Source organism: Drosophila grimshawi, unplaced genomic scaffold (assembly GCF_018153295.1).
Source record: "Drosophila grimshawi isolate 15287-2541.00 unplaced genomic scaffold, ASM1815329v1 contig_1367, whole genome shotgun sequence".
Lineage (NCBI taxonomy): Eukaryota > Metazoa > Arthropoda > Insecta > Diptera > Drosophilidae > Drosophila > Drosophila grimshawi.
Genome location: NW_025062889.1, coordinates 9,271,515 through 9,280,739, shown reverse-complemented (window position 1 = coordinate 9,280,739; position 9,225 = coordinate 9,271,515). Strand labels below are relative to the sequence as shown.

The 9,225-nt window shown below is 37.2% G+C and overlaps 1 protein-coding gene across 15 annotated transcripts in view; it reads left to right on the top strand.

Annotated features, from left to right (window-relative positions):
* Positions 1 to 894: 894 nt before the first annotated feature.
* Positions 895 to 9,225, top strand: part of LOC6559836 (longitudinals lacking protein, isoforms F/I/K/T) — a 73,194-nt gene continuing 64,863 nt past the window's right edge. For 13 of the 15 annotated variants that reach the window (XM_032735595.1, XM_032735607.1, XM_032735601.1 and 10 more), the window contains exon 1: positions 2,956 to 3,275. The gene's annotated coding sequence lies outside the window, so the exon portion shown is untranslated. Of the gene's footprint in view, positions 976 to 1,387; positions 1,546 to 2,955; positions 3,276 to 9,225 lie in introns of those variants that run through there. The other 2 variants (XM_032735603.1, XM_032735604.1) reach the window with 2 other exon arrangements.

The window sequence follows — 9,225 nt, the reverse complement described above, 5'->3', positions numbered from 1 at the left end:
GTACATACATACAAACATACATACATATGTATATATGAACTCTTAATTTCTCTACACCTCCACAATGGAATTTTTGTATTGTTCAGATTAATGTTAATGGTTTGATTAATGAAGAAAGATGCAAGAAAGACTATTTTGTCAGTATTTAATAATTTACTTTATTTGTTTATTAACATTAGAATGCGTCTTTTGATATACATGTCATGTATGTCTATTATTAAAATGCAAATCTTAATGCAAAAGTCATAATTCATAGAGACAATAAAGGATTTATACAAAATTGTAAAAAACAATCATACTTTTTTTGTGTTGTACTTAAACGAAAAAAATTACATATGAATCGATAATCATCGATAACCTTGTCTTGGTTTCGACTCATAACATTTATTTGCAGATTAGGATCAAAACTGAAACTGTTCTCAGTTTCTGTCCGCTTTAGTTTATGTTTCCGTAATACATAAATAATATGCACACACATATACACAAGCGTATATATGAGAATGCACACACACTTAACTCAAATTTTTCTTTGCTTTTCCCATTAGCAGCACTTCCACATTCCCTTCTCCAAGCAAAAAAGAAGAAACAAAATAAGCAACTGTCGCTGCCTTCTCTCTCTCTCACACACTCTTTCGCACACAAATATGCAAAAAAGGTACACACAAGGCAAACAGTCAGCGCCTCCACTCACGAGCGATCTTCGTATTTCGCTTGCATTTTGAGAACAACAAAATCACCAACAATATTTAGCGTCGCTGCATATGTATGTATGTATACATGTGTGCATATGCTGTGCTTTAGTGTGTTAGGGTTTTGTGTGGCTTTTCGACTCTTGTTCTCTTTGTTTTTTTGCTGACATTGGCTTCGCACTCGCCATCGCAGATTTTGTCATTGCAGTAACAAACGGAACTCTCAGGAATAACGCATTTGTCGCTAGTGCTCTTTTTTCGTACACATAGCGTAACGCAACGTAACGTAAGCAATTGCCCCCACCCCAAACGAAGCAACAACAACAAAATATAATCATAAAACATTTTATTACTTGCTTACATAAAGCAAAAAAAAAGAAAAAGAAATGAAAACAATAATAAAGTGAGCTTGAAGAATAATGCCAAATAGCGACAAACACAAAAGTCATTCGATTTGGTTTATGGCCCACAGGTATCACTTCAAATATAATTTATTATAATTTTAAAAAAAGCAACGAGCAAATAACATAAATATGTACGTTTTTACGCTTGTGTTTGTAAGTAGATAATTGTCAGTGTTTGATTTTCACTTGTCTCTTCTGTGTTTGTTTCTCGTGCAATCGCACGCTTGTGTGTGTGTGTGTGTGTGTGTGACGCAGCTGCCATTGCAGCTGGCCTAGGTTTGTTGGTGACAGTGCAGTTGAAGCCGAAACCGCCGTCGCTTGTCAAAGGTAACAAAAAAGGCAAAATGTAAAATGTAAGGGAAAAAGCTTCTATGTACGTGACCGACTTGAAGTTTTTTGCTGATTAACTAAGAGAGAGAGAGAGAGCGAGAGAGCTTTTACATTGAATGCAGGTGAGTTCATTATTATGCGAGACGTGATGGTACGCAATGTCTGCAAGTACATACATATATGTACATTGCACATATACACACATACATTCACATGTATATTAGTGTCTTTGTCCTTGTCCTTGCAAAAAAAGTGATCGTCAAATTTTAAAAAAATATTGCTGCAAAATGTTCACTGGAACTGTCTCCTATTTTTGTCAATTAGAATCGCTTAGAGCTTTTCAATCAAGCGTGTAGAATTTCACATAAAAGCGTTAATTACGAATACATAAGGCATACGCGCGGCACCGTTAAAATTGAAGTACATAATTACACACACACACACGTATATATTCAGAAAAGGTATGGGGGCGGTTAGAAGGGAGCACGAAAATGTTTTCCGATGAAGTCATGCTGGAACCTAAAATAAATCAGCACTGTGTGTGTGAGCGATCATTAAAAAAAAACATCATCGCACACACGTAAAATAATTTGCACTTTTTAAGTACAAAATGCAATGCATATATTTTACATGCTGTGTCTTCCCCTTCACACACATACACACGCAATCGTTATCCATAGCAAAAGGAAGCAGAGAGAGGGAGAGCAAAAAAGAGAGCCCGCTCAGCAACGGCATTTGTTGTTATTGTAAACATTATGGCTTCGCCTTGGCGAAAAACAAAAAACTCAAACACAAAATTTCGCCCCCTACATGAGCGAGCAGCTCTGTTAGCAATAACAAAAACACCAACAACAGCAACAGCAACAAACTACCATACGAATGATATTTTTGAACTCCACTACATAGACAGAGTTGTCAGCTCGTCAAATACATACATGGACATATCTATGTATGCTCGTAAGTATATTTATACTAGTAGCTACGGCGCTAGCAGTGCAAAGTTGCTTCAATTAAGCTAAGGCTGCTAATTAATGCTGCCAAGCATGCTTTTTTTTATCAAGCACAAGAAATAATCTTTTGATTTGCATGCGTCGCTGAGATTTTCATATTGGTGTTGGCAACTCTGCGCGCGCGCCAAGCATACAAAGCACACACACTCACACAAGTGCACACGCAACCATATTATGTACATGAACGCCAAAGTTACCCAGTTGCTAACTGTGCGAAGCTTAAAAGTATGTAAATACAAAATATAATAAATTCTAGTTAAACTTCAACAAAATCTTTAAAAATGAATTTACTTAGAATAACACTAACAATAATATAAATTTTTGTCATATCTATCAAATTGAGAATTTAGTATTGGTGTTTTGTACGAAAAAGCAATGAAAAGGGCAGTGGAAATGTCATGCATATGGCGCGACTGGGTAACATTTTCGAACTCACACTCGCTCGCTCTCTCTTTCGTTCGGAACTTCGTTCGGTAGCGTGGTGGCTAGACCAGAAAACTTTTCGTGCGCGCTCGTCAGTCGTCAGTTTTTCTTCAGTGGCTCCGCGCGTTTCGCATTTTGTTGTGCGGGCTGCTACTCCGCAGCAGCAGGAAAACTATCCATACATACATACATACATATACACACAACTGAAAAACTTGGCTTTTTAATAAGAAAAAATAAATTCAATTTTATTGCTTTTTTCTCCCGCGCGCTTTTACAAATATACAAAATCGTGCGTCTCTCTATGTGTGTGTGTGTATTATTAACATAATGTGCAAAGCTATTCAAAATAAAAAAAAGAAAAAATTAATTTAATCAAACCGACTCGACGACTATGTGCTGCCTGTGATTCTATTTCGGTGTGTATACCTTAAAAACAAGCAACTAAAATGCATTAAATCTATATGTATATACTTTAAAATAGACTTAGAACTGTACTTTCTAATTTGTGCGATGATTTGTCTCTCTCACTCTGGCTCTCTTGCTGCGAGTTTTTGCATATAAAATCAATATTTCCAACGTTTATTCGCACGCGTGTGTGTAGTGTGTTTGTGTGTGTGCTGCTTGAGAGCGCCTCACTTTCATATCGATTTTTCATGCGTTTTGTGAAAGCTTTTCTGCAATGCATTTGCAAAGCTTTTCAGTGCAACAGCAAACAACTAACACACACATACACAAATTAGTGTGTATGCAATTTGAAGTAATGACGAGCAATTTTCATTAATTTAATGAACACACACATGCAAATGAGGTCAAGTGTCGCTGTGAAAAATTGTTCATTCTCTCCATTTTTATGCAGTCCGTCGTCGTCCGCTACTAGCAAGTGTGAAAGAGTGAGTACGACGACGTCTGTCGCTCGTTACATAAGCTTTTTTTCCTCCAATTTCTGAATTTTATATGCGCAGCAGCAGCATAAGCTTCCGAAGCGCACTTTTCAATGCAAGGATGGAACACAACGTGTACTTATTATGTATGTATGAAAAAAATATACATTTTTGGAAAGCACGCTGTCAACAAAAAAAAATGTGTCGCTGTTTTGAGCTCTATGTACAGCCGCCATCTTGGTTTTCCCCCCTATGGGCAACCCAGTCGAAACAACCGTGGCAGCGCCATTAGCAGCAGCAGCAGCAACAACAACATTATAAAATGTTTTTCAATCCTACTGTGGCGGGCTGGCAACGCCGCTCTCTTTTTACTCCCTCTCACATATTGGCCTCGGCTGCTGCTGACTTCGTTTTGCTTTTCGTTTTATGTTTGTTCAAGACAAAAAAAAATCGTGAAATTTTCTCTCTGCACTTTTCACTCACACTCGCACACACAGGCGCTTTGGCGCTTCGTATGCTCTCTTTTGTAGCTTTTCGTTTGCTGCTTTTGCTGTTGCCTGTCGACCGACCGACCGACGACCACCCGCCACATATTTTTGTTTCCACTTTGTGCTACACTTCTACTTCGATGTCGACGTTGTTGATATACTTCTTGTTGTTGCTGTTGCTGTATTTACATATGTACATACATATATATGTACGTGCTCCACAGACACGTTTACATTTTCATTTTTCATATTTTCGGCCTGTTTTGCCGCTCGCGCACAGCGCACACAAACGCATATTTCGCTTTGTCGCTTTTATAATCTTTCACTTTATGTGTGCACGCCATGTTTAATATATGTTCGATGCTCTGCTGTGGGACACGTCGCAACGTTGCCAAATTTCACTGCAAGGCGACGCGCTGAACTTTTTTCTTTTTCTTTATATTTTTTTTTGTCAGGCAGCTTAAAAGTTTCATTTGTTTACATTCTACGCACATGTGCAGAATAACAAAAGTATAATAATAACAACAATAATAATGAGCAAGCACGCACAGAAGCAAAAAAAAAAATAAAAGCTTTCGCGCAACAAGTGCAAAATAAAAGAAGAAAACGAAAAAGAAAACGAAAAAACACCTTAAGTATCATTACTTAGTACTTGATTTGTTTGGGTAATTTATTTTTATTTTGTTTTTTAACATTGCTTTAACATAATGTTTATTTTTTTCTGAACTATATACAATATATATATACGTACGTGTGTGTGTACGTCGCTTTATTCGTTGGCTTCTTCGGAGTGTGTGTCTGTCATCAAAATGAAACACCCACGTCTTCAACTTAACGACCTTGCAATTTGTTATTATTATTATTATTCGTGTTCTTCACTTTCTACACTGACCTACGCGTTTATTGTCGCGTGCTTTAAATTCTTTGCCCTACTACTACTACAACACAGGTTCACGTTATGTACTATTATTATTTTTGCTATAGTAAACAAAAATATAAAAAAACGTGCAAAAAAAATGCATGACTTTTGTAGGCCGTTATCGTTGGCTGCTCTTTGTTCATATTGTATTATTTTTTGTAGTAGTTTCTTGTCTCTATCGTTAATCGTTATTATTTTTGCCAGTGGTGCCAATGGGTAACAAGTTCATTGAACTTTTTTTTTTGTTTGCTCGTTGATTATTTTTGGCTTAATTTAGTCGCTTCGCAATTTCACTTTCACGAGGCCTACTGACATTGTAAGTTAAACAAAAAAAACAAGAACAAGAAAATGAACAAGAAAATGAAATACAACAATCCACAATTTTACTTCAAATGGAAGATTCTGGAATATTGAAGTACTAGTTCTATTTTGATGTGAGCAAAGAAAAATCAATTGCAAACAATTATAGATACTAAAGAAAATAAAAGAAAATATATCTCTTACATTTACACAGTTAATTTTTAGATCTTTTCTTCCACTTCCCAGTATTCACATTCACTCAGATTCACATATATATTTATTCAAATTCATTTAAAGCGGCGCAAAACATCACCTGTCACAAAAAAAAAGAAAAAAAAATGAGACACACCTTTTATAAATTCGGCGTGACCACATTTTCAAGTTACAACATGTCCAAAAATCGCAAAAAATAAAAGAGGGTGAAGCTGCTGCAGAGAGTGGGAAACATACAGAGACAGACGTCATCATCATCATTCGCATCAACGAGTTTCGAATATCGGCCCCAGGCCAAATTCAGCGAAAGACAGACAGAGACAGGCAGCTCCATGATAGATAAAAGATATTCCCCTCCCTCCCACCCTTCCTAGTTGATCATTTTGCCATTTGACTGCTTGAATTTTCAAGCAACTTCTTAAAAGGCGAGACAGACAGAGATAGAAATAGACGCCCTTTACTCGAACATGTGGCTGTCTGTGTGTGTTTGTTTGTTTGTTTGTATGTGTGTGTCTCTTTGTCTGTGTGTTCAAAGCCACAAAAAACAAGCCCTTAACATTCACTTTAAATAGCTTGTTGAAAAAAAAACGAGTTTTCGAGTTTTTCTCTGCTGTCGGCGGCTTTTAATGGCAAAAACGACATTTTCTGCCTTTGAATAATAACGCAGAAAAGCAGAAAAGAATTGAAAAATAAACGGCGCCGACTATGAAACTAATCTATAAAACAGCAGCTGACTAAACCTAAACACTAAATATGATAATCGTATCTGGGAATTGATTACAGATTAAATCATTTTTGCTGCACTTGCAGATGAGGTGGTATTTATTAGATAATGCACCGATTATCCACTAGAATCGATGATAGAAGAGCTTGGATGAGAATCAAAGTTGTTTTATTTGTTTTTATTATTATGTGTAATGAAAATTCATTTTCCATTTAGGTAAAGTATAGAGGAATATATATAGATGGGGGTTCGCATAGAGAAACAGAAAGACGAGTGATGCTGATCAAGCATATATATATTATAGGATGCGCTACAAATTTCACCATAAAATTGGAATACCCTTTTATTGCACACCAAGGGCATCAAAATAGCGGCAGACGTCGAAATCAGCGACGAGGACGCCTACGTTCTTAAAGCGATGTCTTTGGCTTTTTTCTCTCTCTTTTTTAAGACTGTGTTGCGAATGCTTCAAAAGTGCTGCCTGCGCACCCGCCACCTCCTCCATTGTCTCCTCATCCCTCAGCTGTTGTTGTTGTTGTTTTTTATTGTTGGTTTAGAGCTGTCAGAAATTAAATTGTTGAAAGTCAGTGCCAGGCGAACGTCGGCGACGTTTATTTTTACGTCGTAAATATACAAATTTTATGTATGTATTTGCAGCTCTATATGCCCCTCTGTGTGTGTGTGCGTGTGTGTGTGTGCTGCTCAGCTTGGTGAGCGCGACAAGATAAATTCCACTTTATGCAAATCTTGTGGGGGGAACTTTTATTTTATTTTAGCAAGAATTTTTTTTAAATTTATTTTTTTTTTCAAGTTATTTCCATTTTAAATTTGTTTTTCAGTCGTCTTGTCGCTCTTGTCGGTTTTTCTGCCTATGTACAAATACAAATATACATTCTTATATATATAATATGTGTGTTTGTGTTTATTTTTCTTTAAACTGGTTTTTCTGCCAACTCTCGAGAATTGCCGCCCGTTTTTCGAAATGGCACAGTTCTTGTATATGTTTCGAAACCGGTTTTTCTTTTGACTTTTTAATACAGAACCCCAGAACAAGAACAACCAGAAAAAAAGAAAAGAAAACGAACACAGCAGCAGCAGTTAAAATAAAAAAATGAGACGAAGAAAAGAGCAAAACAGATTTTTATAATTTAGCTTAGCCCCAACTGAATTTTCTTTACTCATTATTCGTTTGGCTTGGTTTTTCCTGGAGTTGTTCTCCTCCTTAAAATCCACATCTTGTGGTGGCAACACAAAGGGTCGTAAAAGTGGCTGATCCCCTTTGGTAGTGGCAAATGATGAGAGAGGCAGGGAGGGTTGGGGGATCAACACACTTACACTCTTGCAACCCCCAAAGTCTCTCCTTCCTGTTGTTCTCTCACCCCTCTCCTCTCCTCCCTTACTGGCCTAACCAGTTGTCGGGGTTGCTTTGGACTCCTGTGAGACCAGGGACGTGGTTGACTGCCACCGTCTGGCGCGTGCTTAGAGTATGGAACCTTTTATTATTTAATGTTTTTTTTTTTAATACACGGCATTCAAGTTGTTGGCATTTGAATCCCTGATTTAATGAGTTCTGTGCCGCTCAACTGCGATTTTTATCAAATGCCCAAAACAATATCATTTTTGATGGGAGAGTTTTTCGCTAACATTGCGTGATAATTGAATAGCGCTACGTTTGATAGTAGATCTCTCCACAAGAAAGCATAGCTAATCTAAGTGAGGAAATAAATAGATAATATTTTGATCTTAAGTTAGTTTTCATCGAATATTTTCTTAATTGTGTACTATATTATTATTTATTCCATTTTAAAATTAAATACGCAATTGCCAATAAAAAAAGTGTTGGGGGATTTTCTTGATCCACATGTCAACATTCTAAATAACGGCAGCTGCTAGAATAAAATGTCAAGTTGGGTTTTTCGCTAACAGCGTACCGCATATTTGAAAAATTTTGGACGTCGTTTGATAGTAGATCCCAATACATTATAATAATCATTTAGCACCTATATCATTATCATCATTATCATTGGGCAATTGCACATTAAACGAAGATGAGACGGAAAAACAGCAATTTCGTCGCATTTAAAATGCAAATTTGCTAAAGTAAAACAAAAAGTTGAGATTTTCGCTAACAACGTTCAACGGTAAACAAATTGTTGTTTCCTTTTTGACGTAGTTTGATAGTAGACCTCAACACAGCAAGAACAACAACAACACAAGACATTAATATTACTCATTCTTCGCTCATTGCATCACAATCACAATCAATGTTTTTATCTGGCTACATCCGTTGAAGCAGCAGACCCCCTCGCCCTGCCCCTGCCACCACCTCCACTCAACTTAACGAGGGGGGAAAGCGCGTCATCTAAAACATTTTTCTTGTGGGGTCCAACTGTACTTTTTTCCACACACACAAAACTCGCTCAGCAGCAACAACAACAACAACAACATTATTGCTCTCTGCCTGCGTTGGGAAAAAAGGATCCCAATTTTTCATTATAATCCTCCACCATCTGCGCAAAAATAAAACCTTGTATGTGCAAAGAGCGTGCGTCACGAATGAGTTGGGAAAGAGGAAAGGCAGCGAAGGGAGAACACGGAGCGTAGTGCGGATAACGGAGGAGAGCAAAAGAGAGATCCTTTTTCGCTGCAACCCGCCCGTTTTTACCTACCTCGTCTGCTGTTGTCTGTGCCTGTGTGCATTTGTGTGTGTGTATGTTTGTGACAGCCGACTGCTGCTGCTTAACTACAATAACAACTACAAAGCGCATATAATAAAACCCCTCTTTGGGATTCTGTTTTGTTTTGCTGATTTGTTGCTGTGTGTGTGCATGTGTATATGTG